At 45.4% G+C, this 21,985-nt stretch overlaps 2 long non-coding RNA genes across 2 annotated transcripts in view; one reads left to right on the forward strand and one right to left on the reverse strand.

Annotated features, from left to right (window-relative positions):
- The window catches only part of LOC309520744, a 66,668-nt gene that overhangs the window by 7,264 nt on the left and 37,419 nt on the right, over positions 1–21,985 (forward strand). The gene's annotated exons all lie outside the window — the stretch shown is intronic.
- LOC309520805 lies at positions 5,721–13,624 on the reverse strand. The gene is made up of 2 exons (XR_014214439.1): positions 13,566–13,624; positions 5,721–6,231 (listed from the first exon to the last, which is right to left on the reverse strand). It is a non-coding gene; the product is annotated as an uncharacterized lncRNA (long non-coding RNA).

Raw genomic sequence — 21,985 nt, forward strand, 5'->3', positions numbered from 1 at the left:
TTCATCTCAGCATAATTATTTTTAAAAACAGTCCCATAACTGCCCCTTTAATCAGGGCTGAGAATTACAGTGTTTCCAGAATGCAGTTTTAATCATATTCTTTAAAAGGTGTGTGTGTCTGTGTGTGTGTGTGTGTGTGTGTGTGTGTGTGTGTGAATACCGTCAGATGTCATGCCCCAGATGACAGTGTGGGGCAGCATCAAGGTTTAATGCAGACCATGATCCACGGGACTTGTTATTTGATGATCTCGTCATCATTGGGTGGTGCATAATTGCTTGCGGAAGGATTCACAGAGGGGTATATAAAGGCCTACCTTTCAGGAGTTCTTCACTCACTCACTGGATCCAACATCCACACGAATTTTATCACTGAAAAAGGTATGTTCTGTCTTCATTCTTTCGGTTCCCTAGATTTCAGGAGATCTTCAGGTCTTGAGGATGTAGTCTAACAGCTCTGGTTTTGCAATGAAACTGGTTCACTATATTTCTTATTTTTGGCAGATAATCTTGTTCTCTGGCCTCATGGGAGTTGTGCATGGAGAAAAGTGTACTAATTAGATGCTAATTTTAATTCAAAACCTTCTTATATCTTGGGTGCAAGGGATTGAAAATCTCACCCAGGTCTCTTGCAAATACCATTTCTTACAACACATGTCTTTATTCATTCAAAGAGGAGTTGGGATCTTGCCTTTAGGCCTGAATTCTTGGAGCATTGTGGGACTAAAATGTTTGCCTAATATTGTGTTGCCCAGGATCTAAGATAGTCTTTTTTCTGCCAAGCATGTCATCAGTTGCCTAATAGGATGTTGGGGGCTCAGAGAGCATCCTCTCAGATGTGTTTACCTGGCTTCCAGTGAGTTCCCAAGGGAGACTCAGCAGAGGCCACTTTATGCATTCCTTTCCTTGATGCAATGTGTAGCAAACTTTAAACATACATTTCATGTTGGTCTCAAGCTGTAATATTTGGATATCTAAGGTGTCCTTAATATTGTGTTGTGTTTGCTTAATGAGAAATCCCTTGAATCCTTTCAGCAATACCTTCCCTCTCCACCGCTAAGATGTCCTGCTGCTCCAATTGTTGCTGCTCTCCCTGCTGCTGCAAGTGCTGCTGCTGCCCCTGCTGCTGCTGCTGCAGTCCTTCCTGTTGCTGCACTCCTTGCTGTTGCTGCTCTCCTTCCTGCTGCTGCTCTTCCCCCTGCTGCTGCAACTCTTGCGGCTGTGGTTCCTGTTGCTGCTATCCTAAGCAAGGCTGCTGCTGAAGAAGTTCAGTGAAGTGTTGAGAGCTGCTGCCTCCTCCATGCTGGCGGACTCCTTGGATTCATCTGTTTCTGTGCCTTAAATGTATTCCTGCCTCCTTCTACAACCCTGGATTCTTCTCATCTCCTTCTTACTTTGCTTTGTTTTCCTTCAAGGAAGCATGCCAGTTGTCTTCTCTTTATCATCATCGTGGTCCTGGGGGTCATTCTCTTTTCATCTCTTAGAATAATTCTTCTGTGGGGGAGAAATATGTTCATATAGAAGTTAATAAAGATTCTAAAGCACAGTAGAGTGTTCTTGTGTTCCTTTGCCTTGAGATGGGGAATGTGTCATAGATCCTGCGTAAGTCATCTGCTTGGCAAGCATCTCCAGCTGAAGGGCTGCTGGGCCAGTAAGGATCAGAAGCTGAGTTCTTGAGGAGCACATATCCATCTCACATACAGTATTTGGAAGGGGGCCATAGCTCATTGGAAGGGCACATGCATGACACACATAACATTCCTGGTTCACTAGCTATTATCTCTCCTTGAATTACTGGGTGTAGCAAACACAAGGAAGAGCAAGGTCCTTTGTCTGAGATCTGGGACACATGCCCTTCAGAAGCCCCTGTCTGGTTTGTAATGTGAGAGAGTTCCAAAAATAGGTGCTGCCACACATAAAAGCTGATTAAATTAGTGTGTTGTAGGGATTTCCTGATAGGTGCTATCTGCAGGAGGCTCTGTCTCATAGGAGCCAACTCCTAGGGGCTATGGGGGCTTCAGCTCCCACTATAAAATATTTTAGGGGGCTGGGCTCCCCCAAGTTAAGGGGCATTGCCATTCAAATGGTGTGTGTGCATTCATGTGGGGTGAGGCATATCTAGGCCTCCACAATATTTTATTCAGGTTGGCATCCCTGATCTTCCTCCTTCAAACCACATTGATTGGATGGCTATAAAAGGGAAGACGTGATTATTTAAACTGCATCATATTGAGTGCTACTTGTGGATCCAGCTTAATATATTTTGATAATGTTTCAACCACCCCATCTCCTTTGAGATCTCTCCTCAAATTCCTCTGTTGCTTCGCTGATCATTTCATTGTCCAGAAGGTGAGGGAATCAACCAGGGAATCATCTATATTGGACCTGGTCATCACCAATAGGCAGGAATTGATCTTTGAATTGGAAGTACTGGGGACCTTGGAAGGAACTGGTCATGTCCTCTTGCGTTTCATGATACACAGACAAGGGAAATCTGGATGTATTTGGACATGTACTTCGGCTTTAAGAGGGCTGATTTCAAAAAGCTTAAGTAACTGCTGGGTGAGATCCCATGGTCAGAAAAACTCAAAGAGAAGGGAGTCCAGGAGGGATGGGATTTTCTTAAAGGTGAAATATTGAAGGCAGAAATGCAGAGAATACCAACAAGAAAGAAATGTTGGAGGCATCTAAAGAAACCAGTGTGGATGTCTAAGTGTATACAGATGAGCTAGGATTCTAGAAGGGTATGTGTGCTAAATGGAAGAAAGGGGGAATTATAACAGAAGGGTATACACAAGTAGTGAACAGTTGCAGGATAAAGGTCAGGCACAGTCAATGATCACAGTCTTATTAGAGAGGTTAAGAATGATAAAAGAGGCTTTTTTGGCTGTGTTTGAAGAAGAGGAAGGACAAGCAAGTAGTAGTTCCTGTGCATAGATAAGATGAAGAAAAGCTATGGAAAGCAAAACTGCTCAACACCTACGTTGCTCTCCTCCTCACCTAAAATTAAAGCTGTACTCAACCTGAAAACATGATAAATGGTTGAAAGAGGGAGCTGCAGCCTCAGGTAGGAAAAGTGGTGGCAAGGAAACACCACTTTAAATGGATTCAGAATGGCAAGGCCTGATGAGCTGTGCCCAAGGTACTGAAGGAGCTTGCAGATATAACCGCTAAGCCTCTGTCCATAATTTTTGAGAATTCTTGGAGAAAATGTGAGGTCCCTGCACATGAGATGTGCAAATGCTGTTCCCAACTTCAGTTTGTGTGTGTGTCGGGGAGAAGACTCACGTAGCTACAAACGGGTCAGCTTGATGTTGATGCCAGGAAAGATTCTAGCACAGATAATTAAACAGTTGGCCTATGAGCACATAGAAAACGATGTTGCGATTAATAAAGATTCAACATGGATTTCTCAAAAAATTGTTCATGCCAGATGAATCTCAATTCTTTTTTTTGATAGATTTATTAGCTTGGTGGATCACAGGGCTGCTGCAGAAATAGTGTAAATTGATTTAACTAAGGCTTTGAAGAAAGTCCCCCATGGCAGTTGTCGTGTTTTGATGATGGGATGGAGATGGAGAACCTGCCACCAGAAATTCATAGAATAATAGAATCATAGAATTGGGAGGAAACCCCAAAGGGCATTTAGGAAGGAAGGATCAAAATTCTGCGGTAGAGCAGCTATTTTGCATGCAGTAATGTCTAAGTTCATTTCTGGAGAGCTGATGCCAGTCAGTGTCCATCTTATAATGAAATGCCTCCATGCAAAATAGGTAGAATATTGGAATTTTGAGAGTACTTTTTTTGTTAAATAATTGAAGGATGGAGGGATATTCAGGCTGATTTGAACTAGTAGCCATTTGAATCTACTTATCCTCAGCCTACCAGGTAAATTCCCAGCCTCCCATCATTTGGGGTAGTGTAAGATCATGTGTATATTTGTGTGTGTTTTACCTTTCATTGTCTAAAAGCTGACTGCTGGAAGATCCCAGAGAAGAAGGTCTTCATGCAGTGCATAGCTAAAGCAATGAAATGTGCTCCCACTGGAGGCCGTGTTGACTACCTAATTAGATGGCTTTAAAGCAGGATTAGACAAATTCATGGAGGTGGAAGCTCCCAGAGCTACTAACCACAATGGCTGTGCTGTGTCTCCAAATTTTAGGCTGTAATGGTTCTTAATACCAGTTGATGGAAACCACAGTGCTCTGGTGTTTGCGTCCTGATTGTGCACTATAGGCCAGGGGTGGCCAACTCCCAAGAGACTGAGATCTACTCACAGAGTTAAAAATTGGCAGTGATCTACCCCCTTTTGGGGGGTTTAGGTCACAGTTGTTGAGTTTTTTTAAGAAGGAGGAAGACCCATTGGGGGGGGGTTGAGTCAAAGTTGTTGAGTTTTTTCAGGGAGGAGGTAAAATGTTGACCCTTTTTTAGGGGAGCCACAGTTGTTAAGCTTCTTTTGGAGGAACCAATGATCTACCAATGATCACCATCCACCTGTTGGACATGCCTGCTATGGACATTTGGCTCACCATTGTGAGGACAGGATGCTGGACTAGACAGGTCATTAATTTGATTGAGCAAGCACTTCTTAGAATCATAGAATCTTAGAGTTGGAAGGGAGCCGAGAGTCATCTAGTCTAACCACATGTTTGTATGTTCTTAAATGACCTGGAACACAGTCATAAGGACAGAAGTAGACCCATCCAAATGACCAACTAGTCCACTGCTGAACAGTGTCCTACAGCGACTCCATTGAGATGTCTTCAGGAAGCATGCAAACAAAGATTGAAAGTGGGCAACACTGCTGCTTGAGATTTTTCTAACTGGAGATGTCAGTGGCTGAACCTTGGGCATTCTGCTTACAGAACAGTTGCTCTGCTATTGCTTCTATACCATATATGTGAATGGTCCAATGACATGGTTGGTCCACCTACCCCAGAATCATCTACCTACATCATCTTGGAGTAGCCCTTCAATAACTCAAGTGGCAGTGCATTTTCCCCAACCCCCCTGGATCATTCAATGCCATCGATTGGGGTGGGGTATGATGTACATCCAAAGCAGGGGCTGCTCACACACATTGAGCCTCGCCTCAACTCAATTTAAGGTAAAGATAAAACTAGACTTTAGGAGACGGTTTGCCATTTTATTAGTTGCCGTGCAAGCAGGTAGATTGTACAATAAAAGAAGAATTAGAAATGTAGACGAGAAAGAAAAGAGAGAAGAGTCACATACATAGAGAGTGCTATGATGGCATCATGGGAAATGCCTTGTTAGAGATGGTTCCTAGGAGAACTCCTGCACATAACACCTATCAGGAAATCCCTACAACACACTGATTAAATCAGGTTTTATGTGTGGCAGCACCTATTTTTAGAACTCTCTGCCGTTACATGCCAGACAGGTGCTTCTGAAGGGCATGTGTCCCAGACCTCAGACAAAGGACCTTGCTCTTCCTTGTGTTTGCTACACCCATTAATTCAAGGAGAGTAATAGCTAGTGAACCTGGGATGTTATGTGTGTCATGCATGTGCCCTTCCAATGAGCTATGCCCCCCTTCCCAATATAGTATGTGAGATGGAGATGTGCTCCTCAAGAACTCAGCTTCTGATCCTTACTGGCCCAGCAGCCCTTCAGCTGGAGATGCTTGCCAAACAGATGACTTATGCAGGATCTATGACACATTTCCTATCTCAAGGCAAAGGAACACAAGAACACTCTACTGTGCTTTAGAATCTTTATTAACTGCCATATGAACATATTTCTCCCTCATAGAGGAGTTATTCAAAGAGATGAAAAGAGAATGACCCCCAGGACCACCATGATGATAAAGAGAAGACAACTGGCATGCTTCCTTGAAGGAAAACAAAGCAAAGTAAGAAGGAGATGAGAAGAATCCAGGGTTGTAGAAGGAGGCAGGAATACATTTAAGGCACAGAAACAGATGAATCCAAGGAGACCACCAGCATGGAGGAGGCAGCAGCTCTCAACACTTCACTGAACTTCTTCAGCAGCAGCCTTGCTTAGGATAGCAGCAACAGGAACCACAGCCGCAAGAGTTGCAGCAGCAGGGGGAAGAGCAGCAGCAGGAAGGAGAGCAGCAACAGCAAGGAGTGCAGCAACAGGAAGGACTGCAGCAGCAGCAGCAGGGGCAGCAGCAGCACTTGCAGCAGCAGGGAGAGCAGCAACAATTGGAGCAGCAGGACATCTTAGCGGTGGAGAGGGAAGGCGGAGCTGAAAGGATTCAAGGGATTTCCCATTAAGCAAACAACACAATATTAAGAACACCATAGATAGCGTGTTCTCACTAAAAGAGAGCACGTGTTGCGGATGGGGCCGAACAAAACTCCACTTGGTTGCCAGGCAGTATTAGATTCAAGGGGCCTGGAGCAGATTGGAGGATGGTGTTACTGGGGTAAATTTGATGTTGCCAATTTAGGGGTGGGATCAGTGGTTATTTAAGCAAGGTCCACAGCTTTCTCTTTCTCTTTCGCTGTGGACATCGGATCACATGGAGCACTTGGACTGTCTGGAGGACAGTGATGCAAACTTCTCATTGTCTGGTTACATTTCTTTATTTCCCCCTTCTTTTAATCCTCTTTAGTCCCTTAAATAATTTAATTCCCCTTTTTCCTGTTCAATTTCCCACCCCACCCCTTACCCTGCCCTGTGGGAAGATTCTCCCTGTATCTGTGGCTTGCCTTTCTTTCGCAAAAAGGTTTCCCCCATTTATCCTGTTGTAAATTGTGGGGCTAGTCAGGGCTGTTCCCAGCTTAGCTGGAATCACTTTCGTTTATAGCACCCCCGAAGGTTGGCTTTATTTGAGTGTGTGCAGTGCTGTTGGCCAAATTTTAATCTAGCCTTGGGCGGGAGCACTATTTTGAGTTCCTTTAATATTGCTATGAGACTAAGATTCTCAAGAGCAGAGGCATGGAGCCCTATTCGGCCTGGGCATAACTTCCGAGCCTAAGTATGCTACAGGTAGCAGTTAATTGTTAAGTCTCTGACCTCTCTATAAGAATGTACCTGCTTGCAGGCTCAGTTGCTGCTAATGTATATCTGAGGCAGACAGAGGGCGGCAGAGGCTCTCTGTGCTTCCAATGACTATGAGCACTCTGTATATGCTCTTGAACTATGCTGTTTCTGAACAAGTTTATTTTCTTTAAGTTTGTTTTGCCCTGATAGTGGCGACTGCCATTTTAGAGGCAAGCCATTGTGGTTTAGTGGCTAAAGTGTAGGACTAGGACCTGGGAGACAGGGTTCATATCCCCCTCTTAGCCATTGTTATAACAAAACAAAACAAACTGCTCCTTTGGGGCTATTCTGTTGCTGGGTAGTTCGGCCCATTTGTGATAAAAGAACTTTGGGTTTCTTGAAGGGGTGCTTCCCTCTAAAAGGGCAAGCAGGGGTACCTGGACAAGCTGTGGGCTGCCTCAACTCTGCTATTTCACTGGAAACATTTATGCCTGGCCTGGCAGGTGATCCTAGGGCTTTGCCCTAGAATTCGATGGCCTGGAAGCGTTTCCGGCCTGAATAGTGTCCCCATGTGGTCCATGAAGCATTGGTTTCACCAGTTCCTTACATTGTTTAGTTTTTGCGGACTATGACTGGGCTTTTGCAAATGCCTCAAGAGCTTGCCTCTCCTGCAGGGGATGACTTGTGGACGCCCCAGGTGTCTTCTTCCAGAAGGAAGCATCTTCGAAGGCTGCAATCCAGGAGGAGGGCAAAGAGGAGCAGGGATCATGATTCAGACATCACCTTGGACCTCTACAGGGGTCAGGGTGAGGCTGTCCCGGGTCTTTAGGGATCATCCTGGATAGCTCAGCTGGTCAGCGCATAGTGCCGGTAATGCCTAGGTTGCAGGATTGGTCCCTATATGGGACAGCTGCATGCTCCCCCATTGCTCTACCTGGACACTTAGGTCCAGTGTCGAGGGCCTTTTGGTGGTTCCCTCACTGCGAGGGATGTAACAGACGCCACGTTTGCAATATGCAAGCGGGAGAAAGCACCTTTGTGTGCCCGCACTGCAGTTTGCTCTGTGCGTTGCAGGGCACAGCGCTGCACGGGCTGCATTTGCATTGCATTGCGTGAGAGATTTGCATTGCACAGAGGTTGTGCGCATTGCACAGAGGGTGTGAGTGCATTGCACAGAGGGTGTGTGTGCATTGCACAGAATGTGTGTGCATTGCACGGAGGGTGTAGTGGCATTTGCACAGAGTGTGTGTGGTTTTGTTTTTGTTTTTGCATTGCACAGAGAGTGCATTGCACGGAGTGTGTAGTTGCATTGAACAGAGGGTGTGTGCAGTGCACGGAGTGTGTAGTTGCATTGCATGGAGGGTAGTTGCATTGCACGGAGTGCGTTTTTGCATTGCACGGAGTGTGTAGTTGCATTGAACGGAGTGTGTAGTTGCATTGCATGAAGTGTGTAGTTGCATTGCATGGAGTGTGTAGTTGCATTGCACAGAGTGGGTAGTTGCATTGCATGGAGGGTAGTTGCATTGCATGGAGTGCGTTTTTGCATTGCACGGAGTGCGTTTTTGCACTGAGTGTGTAGTTGCATTGAACGGAGTGTGTAGCTGCATCGCACGGAGTATAGTTGCATTGCATGGATTGTGTGAGCACTGCACGGAGTGTGTTTTTGCATTGCACAGTGTGTGTCTGAAAAGGAAGCTGGCTCGGCGGCAGTTTTGTCGGGACTTTTTTAGCGGTTCTGGCCAGCATCGGCCCTGTAAATTTACGTATTATGATGGCAGCACAAGATGCCCCCTGCCCAAGCGGGGCTGGAAGCTGGCAAGCAATACCTCAATGCTTTTTGCCCATATTCCCATTTTATTTAGGGATCCAGTTGGATATCGTTGCTAAAACATACCACTTGCCTATGGAGAAGCTGTCTGCCTTGAAGGAAGTTATTTTGTAATACTTCCTCTGTAGCAAGTGATGCTTCATCAGATCCGATCTTGCTGGGTCACTTAATTAATCTTGCATGCAGAGTGGTTGCCCCAGGCCGCCCCTTCCCTTCCCACTAGGCCAGGTTGCCTGCGGCCTGAGGTCCCCTTACCTTTCTCATGCAATGGGATCTCATGCAATGGTTGCAATTCCTATATGTATGCAATAGTAGTTGGCCATGGCAGGATACTTGCACAGGGATTTTTCAGGTTCATGCTGATGCTGCTGGATCTTTGCCCTTTGGTTTTTTATTTCAGGGGCTGCTGGTGTGCAAAGCCATGGCCTCAAGCCCGGTATGGTGAGGCAATCATGTGACCTAACGTTTGAGTTTTCCCCATTGTAGTAGCAGTTCACATGTGGCCCGAGGAGTTCAGTGACCATCGGATCTGCTTTTGGTCTGATAACCAGGTAGTGGTGAGCGTCTTGGCTAAACAGTTCTCACGCTCCAGCAGAGTCTCCGCCCCTCCGCTCATGCTTTTGAGCTGCACCGCTTAAGGTTTAATATTGTGCTTTCTGCTCTCCTGATTACGGGATCCTCTAATGATGTCTCTGACACTCTATCCCATTTTCAGATGGAGCGCTTCAGATCCTGGGCTCCAGACTCAGCTATTGCCAGACTTTTCCAGACCACCTGTGGCATTTTGACAACAATTAGTAATTACAGAGAGCAGCAGCTTCCATTTCCCCTTCTGCTTTTAGCTCTTATGGGAAGGCCTGGATGGATTTCTTAGCCTTAAGCTGGCAGTCCTCGGCCATTCAGATGAACTGGCCCCCATCCTCTGAGCAGATCCTGCAGTATTTGGTCCACCTGCAGCAGATTGGGCGTCCTGTTATAACTATAAGAATTCAGTCCGCTGCAATGTCTGTTATACTGAAGCTTTATTTTTCAGAGACCCTTGCATAAAGTTTGTAATGCGCAGGGCCTTGGAAGGTTGGAATAGGCTCCAACCTCATAGGACAGTGGGCAGGAAGTCGGTCAATTTTACCTATGCAGGATCTGCAACAAGTTAAAACTTGTCTGCTGGTAAAAGATCAAGGCGAGACTCCTTTCAGTATTCCATTGCATTTTGGGCACTGAAGGTTGGGGAAATGGTTGTTGGAGCCAGCACAGGGCTGAGAGTCTGGAGGCTTATTGCTTCAGGACTTTTCCTTATCTGCTTTGGAGCTTGTCATTAGAGTTGGGAACTCTAAAACAGACTTAGTGGGCAGGAGTGCCACAATCAGGCTTCCCATTACAGATGAGGAGGGCCCTTGCACGGTTATGGATACCAGAAAAAATTGGCTTTTCATTCCCCTGGGGGCTGGCCCACTCCTAGTGCATGAAAATGGGTTCCCGTTAGCCAGGCATTAATGTGCTTACATCGTGCACCAGTTATCACGGCCTGCGGCTTGCCTACCACTGAACACGCCTCATTCCTTCCGAATAGGGCTGCTGCAACGGCTGTACACTGGGGGCCTGTCTGTAGACAGGATTGTGAATACGGGTCATTGGAAGTCTGACGCTGACAAGGGTTATATCAGGAAGTGTCACAATGATGTCTGTGCTGATGCTTGTCTGTTATTTCCTTTTCTCATAGGAGCAGCGGTGCACATTTGGGCCATAGCATTGTACACTGGGCTGGCAAGCGCGCTGACAAGTCTGGACTGGGGCGCCATCTCAGTCTTCCTGCCCATGTGGACATAGGCTGGATGTCCAGATGGGGAATGCTTTGGGAGGAGGTCCTTCCTTTGGTGCGGTCGAGTGTGACCTGTGCAGGTCCTCCCGCAGGGCTGGTGGTACAGCTGGGCAAGAATGATTTGCTGTCTTCCTCCAGCATAAGTTTGCATTCCTGCATGCAAGAGGGCTTGGATTGAGTTGATGGCAGCTCTCCCTGGACTCAAAATAATTTAAGGCATTTGGTTCAAGGTGGTCTGGAGGGGGGGTTGGAGCACCTGTCCCCTCCAATGCGCAAAGATATTCCATTAAAGGAAACCAAGGATTTGCCATGCTTTGTCAACCCCTTTCGAGGGGTAGGGCCACGCAAGAGTCCCTGGGAGCATTTGGGGTGAGCTTGAGTCTGATCCTGGTTCATTGCTCCCCCACGCTGTTTACTTGTACTGACGATATGGTGGGGCCCAGTCGTCAGTGCTGCCCTGCTGAGGTCAGGTGCAGCTAGTTGGGAACCAATGCCTAGACAAACTACCACCGAGCAGGCCAGAAAGCATGTTAATATGGCGGTGGAAAATAAAATAAATAAAGTAAATCAAATAAATAACATATAAAATAAAATAACAAATAAAATAAAATAGGTCCTTGCTTTAGGTGGTTCTGTGATATTGCACCCTGCTATTTTCTTCAAGACTGTTCCCCTCTTTGGGGCAGATGGGGGGTGCATCTTTCCCCTATGGGGAACGACACCTGGCGGGATGCGATTGCCTTGGGATTCCTTGCTCCCCCACAATGTTGCTGGTACTGACGATATGGTGGGGCCCAGTCGTCAGTGCTGCCCTGCTGAGGTCAGGTGCAGCTAGTCAGGAACCAGTGCCTAGACAAACTACCATCAAAGAGGCCGGGAAGCATGTTAATAAGGAAGTGTAAAATAAAATAAAATAATAATAAAATAAAATAAAATAAAAATAATAAAGTAAAATAGGCTTTGCTTCAGGTGGTTCCATGATTTTGCACCCTGTGATTACCTTCAAGGCTGCTGCCAGCTTTAGGGTGAATATTTCCCCTATAGGGAACGACACCTGGTTGGCTATGGTTGCTTTGGGATTGAAGGAAGGGTTGCATTTGTGAGTGGTTTGGCGGTGAGCTAAGGCTCTGTGGCGGTTAGGCATTGGTTAAATTGGTTGGTGGAGGGGTATGGATTGGCTGTGCCTGCCCCTCCAATGCTGCTGCTGACGGGTATTCCGTTAAAGGAATTCTGGGGCTTACCATCCCTTCGTCCAAACCCTTGGAGCAGGGTGCGGGCCGTGTAAGTTCCCAAGGAACAAGCAGGGAATAGCTGAGGGTCTGTGTCGCAGTCCCAGCTGTCCCTGGTCTTGTTCCTCCACACGCTGACTCACGGGAGTCAGCGCTGTCCCCAAGGCGGGGGGGACAGATAGTCATAACCAATGCCTAAGCAACCACTCTCAATTTGTATGAAAATAAAGTTGTGGCCAAAAGTATGCCAAAAACCTTAAACAAAAATTATGTGTGATGTGTGAGTTATTGGGGTAGGGGTTTTGGGGGACCTCAGCACGCAAAGCGTGTTCTCACTAAAAGAGAGCACGTGTTGCGGATGGGGCCGAACAAAACTCCACTTGGTTGCCAGGCAGTATTAGATTCAAGGGGCCTGGAGCAGATTGGAGGATGGTGTTACTGGGGTAAATTTGATGTTGCCAATTTAGGGGTGGGATCAGTGGTTATTTAAGCAAGGTCCACAGCTTTCTCTTTCTCTTTCGCTGTGGACATCGGATCTCCCGCCCGCCCTCCCTTGCTTGGGCTTGCGCCTTGACCTTGCTCTGCCTGTCATGGGGTCGTTCGCCTTGGTGCGGGGGCCCAGTAGGAATTTTTCCAATTGGCTGATTAGTGTGTGCCTTTTGGGTTTTGCCTACTGCTTAGCAAATCGTCACAACTTGTAAGGTTGGCGGTTAGGCATTGGTTAAATTGGTTGGTGGAGGGGTATGGATTGGCTGTGCCTGCCCCTCCAATGCTGCTGCTGACGGGTATTCCGTTAAAGGAATTCTGGGGCTTACCATCCCTTCGTCCAAACCCTTGGAGCAGGGTGCGGGCCGTGTAAGTTCCCAAGGAACAAGCAGGGAATAGCTGAGGGTCTGTGTCGCAGTCCCAGCTGTCCCTGGTCTTGTTCCTCCACACGCTGACTCACGGGAGTCAGCGCTGTCCCCAAGGCGGGGGGGACAGATAGTCATAACCAATGCCTAAGCAACCACTCTCAATTTGTATGAAAATAAAGTTGTGGCCAAAAGTATGCCAAAAACCTTAAACAAAAATTATGTGTGATGTGTGAGTTATTGGGGTAGGGGTTTTGGGGGACCTCAGCACGCAAATACAAACATTACAGCTTAAGACCAATATGAAATGTATGTTTAAAGATTGCTACTTGTTGCATCAAGGATAGGAATGCATAAACTGGCCTCTTCTGAGTCTCCCTTGGGAAGTCACCGGAAGTCAGGCTAACATATCTGAGAGGATGCTCTCTGAGCCCCCAACATCCTGTTAGGCAACTGATGACATGCTTGGCAGAAAAAAGACTATCTTAGATCCTGTGCAACACAATATTAGGAAAACATTTTAGTCCTACAATGCTGAAAGAATTCAGGCCTAGAGGCATGATCCCAACTTCTCTTTGAATGAATAAAGACATGTGTTGTAAGAAATGGGGTTTCCAAGAGACCTGGGTGAGATTTTCAATCCCTTGCACCCAAGAGATAAGAAGGTTTTGAATTAGAATTAGCATCTAATTAGTACACTTTTCTCCATGCACAACTCCCATGAGGCAGGAGAACAAGACTGGCCACCAAAAATAAGAAATATAGTGAACCAGTTTCATTGCAAAACCAGAGCTGTTAGACTACATCCTCAAGACCTGAAGATCTCCTGAAATCTAGGGAACCGAAAGAATGAAGACAGAACATACCTTTTTCAGTGATAAAATTCGTGTGGATGTTGGATCCAGTGAGTGAGTGAAGAACTCCTGAAAGGTAGGCCTTTATATACCCCTCTGTGAATCCTTCCGCAAGCAATTATGCACCACCCAATGATGACGAGGTCTTCATTAAAAGTCTTCTACCACACAATCATCTGGTGCGTGATTCTTGACTCTGTCCAAATCCTTCATTTTTAAAGGCAGGCTATTAAATCTATTTAGCAGTTGCAACACTGTAATTCCCTCTTCTGTCCAAAGGGGGCACTTATGGAATTGCTTTAAATCAATTATGTTGAGATGAACAGGAACCATATGTCTTTCTCTCTGAGATGTGGTGCCTAAGGGTATTAGCTTTTAGATTGTTGACCTGTGGACATTCTTTCTGAGTACAGCATGCAACATGTACTCAAGGCCGGCCCATTAAAATTCATAGACATGGCTAACTAAGGTTTGTTCAATGCTTCTACTCTAAGCAGAACGTCTGGATACAAGCCAATTACTTTTGCACAGCTCAGATGTCTGGTGCAAGTTAGGCTGTGATATTCTTTCTGTGTGACAGAATCCTGGAAGACAGTCATCGGAGGCAGCCCAACTGTTTCGCAGTAGTCTGGCACTTAATTTTTGCGGTAGTAAACATTTGTGAAAGCCACATATCAAATCAAAAAAATATGGGACTGCAATTGTTCACCCTCCTGGTCAGCTAACCAAACAGCCACAGTATGTGGCAAATGCTATTCACGTTTGCTCATTGCTGATAAATATGTGTTATTATCATCAAATAACAAGTCCCGTGGATCATGGTCTGCATTAAATCTTGATGCTGCCCCACACTGTCATCTGGGGCATGACATCTGACTGTATTCACACACACACACACACACACACACACACACACACACACACACACACCTTTTAAAGAATATGATTAAAACTGCATTCTGGAAACACTGTAATTCTCAGCCCTGATTAAAGGGGCAGTTATGGGACTGTTTTTAAAAATAATTATGCGGAGATGAATGGGTGCCGTGGGAGTTTCTCATTGTGATTCAACACCTTCTTTTACCAGGACATACCATCGGATCTTCTGACTCTACCCCCTGCCCCAAGCTCTAAGGATCTGACGTTTGGATCCACAGGACTCGTTATTTAATCATCATAACACATATTTATCAGCAATGAGCAAACGTGGATAGCATTTGCCACCATATTGTGGCTGTTTGGTTAGCTGACCAGGAGGGTGAACAATAGCAGTCCCATATTTTTTTGATTTAATATGTGGCTTTCACAAATGTTTACTACAGCAAAAATTAAGTGCTAGACTACTGCAATACATTTCAGCTACCTCTGATGCCTGTCTTCCAGGATTCTGTCACACAGAAAGAATATCACAGCCTAATTTGCACCAGACACCTGAGCTGTGCAAAAGTAATTGGCTTCTATCCAGAAGTTCTACTTAGAGTAGAAGCACTAAAATGAATAAACCAAAGTCAGCCATGTCTATGACCTTTAATGGGCCTACCCTGAGTACATGTTGCATGATGTACTAAGAAACAATCGCCTAAAAGTTGTCTCCACAGATCAACAATCTAAAAGCTAATATCCTATGGCACCAGATCTCAGAGAGAAACATATATGGTTCCTGTTCAGCTCAACATAATTGATTTAAAGCAATTCCATAATTCCCCCCTTTGGACAGAACTGGGAATTACAGTGTTGCAACTGCCAAATAGCTTCAATAGCCTGCATTTAAAAATGGACGGATGTGGACAGAGTCAAGAATCACGCACCAGATGATTGTGTGGTAGAGGACTTCTAATGAAGACCTCGTCATCATTGGGTGGTGCATAATTGCTTGCGGAAGGATTCACAGAGGGGTATATAAAGGCCTACCTTTCAGGAGTTCTTCACTCACTCACTGGATCCAACATCCACACAAACTTTATCACTGAAAAAGGTATGTTCTGTCTTCATTCTTTTGGTTCCTTGGATTTCAAGAGAGCTTCAGGTCTTGAGGATGTAGTCTAACAGCTCTGGTTTTGCAATGAAACTGGTTCACTATATTTTTTTTTATTCTTGGTGACCAGTCCTGGCCTCCTGCCACATGGGGAGGTGTGCATAGAGAAAAGCGTAATTTCTTAGATGCTAATTCTAATTCAAAACCTACTTTTCTCTTGGAAACTCCATTTCTTACAACACATGTTTTTATTCATTCAAAGAGAAGTTGGGATCTTGCCTTTAGGCCTGAATTCTTTCAGCATTGTAGGACTAAAATGTTTGCCTAATATTGTGTTGCACAAGATCTAAGGTAGTCTTTTTTCTGCCAAGCATGTCATCAGTTGCCTAATAGGATGTTGGGGGCTCAGAGAGCATCCTCTCAGATATGTTAGCCTGACGTCCGGTGACTTCCCAAGGGAGACTCAGAAGAGGCCACTTTATGCATTCCTTTCCTTGATGCAACATGTAGCAATCCTTAAACATACATTTCATATTGGTCTTAAGCTGTAATGTTTGTATATCTATGGCGTTCTTAATATTGTGTTGTTTGCTTAATGAAAAATCCCTTGAATCCTTTCAGCAATACCTTCCCTCTCCACCGCTAAGATGTCCTGCTGCTCCAATTGTTGCTGCTCTCCCTGCTGCTGCAAGTGCTGCTGCTGCCCCTGCTGCTGCTGCTGCAGTCCTTCCTGTTGCTGCACTCCTTGCTGTTGCTGCTCTCCTTCCTGCTGCTGCTCTTCCCCCTGCTGCTGCAACTCTTGCGGCTGTGGTTCCTGTTGCTGCTATCCTAAGCAAGGCTGCTGCTGAAGAAGTTCAGTGAAGTGTTGAGAGCTGCTGCCTCCTCCATGCTGGTGGACTCCTTGGATTCATCTGTTTCTGTGCCTTAAATTTATTCCTGCCTCCTTCTAAAACCCTGGATTCTTCTCATCTCCTTCTTACTTTGCTTTGTTTTCCTTCAAGGAAGCATGCCAGTTGTCTTCTCTTTATCATCATGGTGGTCCTGGAGGTCATTCTCTTTTCATCTCTTTGAATAACTCCTCTATGAGGGAGAAATATGTTCATATGGCAGTTAATAAAGATTCTAAAGCACAGTGGAGTGTTATTGTGTTCCTTTGCCTTGAAATGGGGACTGTCTCATAGATCCAGCGTAAGTCATCTGCTTGTCACGCATCTCCAGCTGAAGCGCTGCTGGGCCAGTAAGGATCAGAAGCTGAGTTCTTGAGGAGCACATCTCCATCTCACATACAGTATTTGGAAGGGGGCCATAGCTCATTGGAAGGGCACATGCATGACACACATAACATCCCAGGTTCACTAGCTATTATCTCTCCTTGAATTAATGGGTGTAGCAAACACAAGGAAGAGCAAGGTCCTTTGTCTGAGATCTCGGACAGATGCCCTTCAGAAGCACCTGTCTAGCATGTAACGGCAGAGAGTTCTAAAAATAGGTGCTGCCACACATAAAACCTGATTTAACTAGTGTGTTGTAGGGATTTCCTGATAGGTGTTATGTGCAGGAGTCACTGTCTCATAGGAGCCAACTCCTACAAAGCCCCCACAAGAAAATATTTTAGGGGGCTGGGCTCCCCCAAGTTGAGGGGCATTGCCATTCAAATGGTGTGTGTGCATTAATGTGGGGTGGGGCATTGAGGCATCAGGCATAAGCCTGCATTTTATTAATGTTTGATCAGGACTTGTATATTAAAGAGAGAGCTTAAATTTTCAAAAGTTTCAAGCCAGGCAGAAGACCAGCAGTTTACAACCTTGGTAATGTTTATCCTCCTAGACAAGGGCCCCTTTGATTGATAGCAGAAAACAATTCTCAAAGTCGTAAAAGCTGGAATTACAGACTGAGTGAGGACACTGACCCTATATGTTGCAGAAGATAAAAAAAGGCAGAAATAAATAATTAGGAATGAGTAAATAGTAAAATAATGCCAATGTGCCTCCCAGTAAAATGAGCCAGATCTTCTTTCCAAGGTTAAAGACCAAATGGAGAAGCATCTAGCTGGCAAGTCTTTTTTTAAAGCTGTTTCTTTCTTAAACTGAAGAGAGTTAAAGGGCAATAAATGTTGGGAAGAGCTAATGGGAAAAGCAGCTGGCTGGAGAAGGGGGGGAATGTAAACAGGGGAAGAGGCTTCTTTTAAAGCGGTTTTTTACTGTGTTCCTTTTTACTGAGTTCCTTTTCTACTTTACAAAGACCTTATTCCTTTTAAAAGGCTACCTATGTTATGTATTAAATATATTGTCTTAAATGTAATTATGCAAAGGATTTAAGAAATGCTAGATTTCATATAGTTGTAAGAGTTAAATTAAGTCAGCCACCAGCCTAGCCCTGCCAGACAGGAAGACGCCATCCGAGCAGTCCTGATATATTAGTTGTCAGACATTTGTTTAGAAACCTTCAAATGAAGGAGATCTTTCAATGTTGATGTGAAACTCAAGATCCTTGACATATGTTTAAGATAAAAATTTAAGATTAACCATTTGTTTTAGAAGGCAATAGGGCAAGGAGGGCAAGAGGTGAGCTGGTAATTAAGATTCCTTGTTGAGACACATGTAAGATATATTACTACTTATTTGTCATTTATAGATGTAACAATATATAGCTCTTTGTGTTCCATATAAGGACAGGAGGATATGGGTGTATCTTTTAGGATTGGTTATAGCAATCAGCCAATAGGAAATTCAACCAGGCTGATTGGACAGAGGCAGCCACAGGAGGAGCAAAGGGGGCTGGATTAAGGGAATATAAGTGCTGGCCATAATGGCAGGAGGCCAGGCCAGAGCTTGGTAACCATATACCACTGTGCCTCTCATTTATTTGTCTGACAAATAAATAATTATTTTAATTTCTCTATTGCTGCGTTGAATATTTCATTCCAGCTAAGCGTTAACCACAAGCAGGGTGCTACATTTTATGGTGCCGTGACTCGGATAAGTGGTCTGCTGGAACGCAGCCCCTTTGCCCTACTGGGCAGGGTACAAGAGAGAGGACCACTCACTGCCTACCCAGCGCGCACTGGAAAGTTTTTTTCCAGGGGAACGCAGAAGTCTCATCTGTCTGATACCCTGCTCACTGGCGGCGACGGACCGGGGGAAAACAGGCAACCAACCAAGGGTAAGTGCACTAAGGGGTTTTTGGCCCTCCAATTAATTGGGAGGAAGAGAGGTCTTGATCAAACTTCTGCGTCTCAGTAAGTGGGAACTGAGTACGCTAGGTGGTTGGGTATATCAGATGGTGGTCTGGTGGGGGAAAAGGGAAGAATGGGAGGTAGTGTGTGGTGAAGTATCTAGCGCATTGTATGTGTGAGAAAGTACAGAGCAATCTGTAGCTGACCTGAGTGTGGAGTGGGCAGTACTTCGGTTCCTGGTAAGGCGACTTCACCAGGCAAGGAAACCCACGAAGTGTGTGTGTGAGTGACTGAGTGGATACTTCACAGGGCCATACAATGGGAGTTGGGGGTTCAAAGGGGGGAAATACACCTCTTGAATGTATGTTAAATAATTTTAAGAAATCCTTCTCAGGGGCGTATGGAGTCAAAATGACGCCAGAGCGCCTGAGAACGTTATGTGAATTAGAGTGGCCGAACCAAAATACTGAATGGCCATCTCAAGGAACCTTTGATATAAATTTAGTAAGCAAACTTTGGTCTAACATCGCCAAAGAAACTGGAGGGTGCCCAGAACAATTTTCATATATAGATTCTTGGCTGAGCACATTAAATAAAAATCCTCCATGGATAAGGGAATGCAAAGTCCAACGATGCAAATTATTGGCTGTAAAAGCCGAAGCTAGGAAAGGAATCTTGCCAAATAAACTCAAACCCATTTTTGAGGGACCAGAGGAAGAGCTGCTTCCACCTCCACCCTATGCTCCACATCGAAGGGAGCCTAATCCAAACACTCCACCAGTTGTAACCCCAAGGCAAGAAAGTGGAATGAATAATGGGGCTGGAGTCACAGAACTTGATTCCTTGATAGATTATGATAAATATCTTCAGGAGGCATTGGAGGCCTATAATAAAGCCCAAGCAGAAGCGGTTATTCCATCTGTGAGTCCCAGTAGAACTCCATCTACAGTCTCTTTTAGTGGAACAACTGATTGCCTACCCCAAACCCCTGTACATCCAAGTCCTAGAGAATTATTACAGAAGTTACAGGGAGACCTTAATCGGTCAGCAAGCAATACAGCCAGGCGTATAAGGCTGCTAAAAGAACGCCTTGGGACAAATACCATCCCCTATGATTTGAGGCCCCTAGAGCAAAGCGAAGAGAAAGATCACATACTAGCCCCTCTCAGAAGAGTATTTTATGCACTTGAGGAGCCTGTGCTGGTTAACGGGCAACCCGGACCACGGCCACCTCGAACTTCGACCCTCCAGTACATTCCATTCACAACTACAGATCTGATGAATTGGAAAACACACACCCCATCTTTTGCAGAAAAACCTCAGGCTATGATGGACTTGGTGACTTCAATAATAAACACTCATAGTCCTACTTGGACAGATTGCCGCCAGCTCCTGAATACTCTGTTCACCACTGAGGAAAGGAGAGACATAATTGAAAAGGCACAGATATATTTGCGTGAGCAGGCCAGAGTGGGAAATATTTATAATATTGACCGTCATCTCCAAGACAACTTTCCCTTGGAAGATCCTAATTGGGATCCAAACAATGTAATTCACCTGGCCAGACTTACCACCTATCGCCAGACGCTTGTGCAAGGTATTCGCAGGGCATGCCAGAAGCCCACTAATATGTCTAAAGTCTCAGAAGTAGAACAGAAACCAAATGAGAGTCCAGGAGACTTTTTAGAGAGGCTGCAAGAAGCCTATCGTATATGGACTCCTTTTGACCCTGAAGCCCCTGAAAACAGTAGAATGATTACTGCTACATTTGTGGCCCAGTGCGCTTCTGACATTCGTAAGAAAATTCAGAAATCAGAAGGATGGGAAGGGATGCTGATGAGCCAAATTATGGCCATTGCACGCCGAGTTTATCGGAATAGGGATGAGGCTGAGAAGCAAGAGAAGAAGAAGTGGCAGAAGGAAAAGATGGTAATGCTGGTCACAGCAGTGAAGCAAGACTACCGCCCCTTAAATGGAGGAAGAGGGCGGGGAAGGAATCCACCACTGGGAAGGAATCAATGTGCGAATTGCAAGAAGGAGGGTCATTGGAAGCGGGAATGTCCTGAACCTCTGAGGTTGGAAGAAGTACGCCCAGGCCCAGGCCCAGGCTCCGGCCCAAGAAACCAGGGACGGGGACGGGGAATGATCTGAAATGGAAGATATCAGAGACCTGGACAAGGACAGAGTAGAGACAATTTCATTGGACTGGCAGAGGAGGATTTTACCCAAGACTAGGAAAGACCGGACTCCATAAAGTTAGGCTTCCAGGAGCCCACGGTCACGATTCAATTAGGAAGCCATTTAATAGACTTTATGATTGATACTGGGGCTGAATACTCAGTACTCCCAGAACTATTGCAGAAAAAGGCATCCAAAAGTGTAGTCATTAAAAGTGCCACTGGTCAGTCAGCTAAGAGGTCTTTCCTCCAACCTTTGGAATGCCAGATTGGGGGACATCGTTTAACCCATCAGTTTTTGTATATACCTGAGTGTCCAATACCTCTCTTAGGTAGAGATATGCTGTCCAAATTGCAGGCCCAAATCACCTTCACTCCTCGAGGTCCAGAAATGAAACTGCCATCAAAGGCAGCAGGAATAATTTCCCTCTCAGTACCTAAGGAACAATCATGGCGCCTAATGTCAGCCCTGCAAGTCCAACCCACATTGGATACAGAGTTAAACAAGCTCCTCCGAACCCTACAGGTGCCACCAGGAGTATGGGCCGAAAATAGCCCACCAGGAATGGCCAAGAATATAGCTCCAATTGTAGTAACCTTAAAACCTATGGCTACCCCTGTATCTGTAAAGCAATATCCTTTACCCCGGCGAGCAGCAGAGGGCATCCAGAAACATTTGGACCGCCTATTAAAATATGGTTTGCTTAAGCCCTGCCAATCAGAATGGAACACACCCCTTTTGCCTGTTCGAAAACCTGGGACAGATGAATACAGGCCAGTGCAGGACTTGAGGCTCGTAAACCAGGCTATCGAGACCTTGCACCCAAATGTACCAAACCCATACACCTTGCTGAGTTTGATCCCACCAGAAGCAACATTTTTTACTGTATTGGACTTGAAAGATGCATTCTTCTGTTGCCGGCTGGCACCACAGAGCCAACCTATATTTGCCTTCCAGTGGGAAGACCCTTTGACAGGAACAAAAGGCCAGCTAACCTGGACAAGATTGCCCCAGGGATTCAAAAATCCCCCAACTTTATTTGGCACTGCCTTGGCGAAGGATCTAACAAGTTACCCCTCAATACCTGGAGAAAAGGTGGTTCTG

Source organism: Podarcis vaucheri, assembly GCF_965113315.1.
Source record: "Podarcis vaucheri genome assembly, chromosome: 16".
Lineage (NCBI taxonomy): Eukaryota > Metazoa > Chordata > Lepidosauria > Squamata > Lacertidae > Podarcis > Podarcis vaucheri.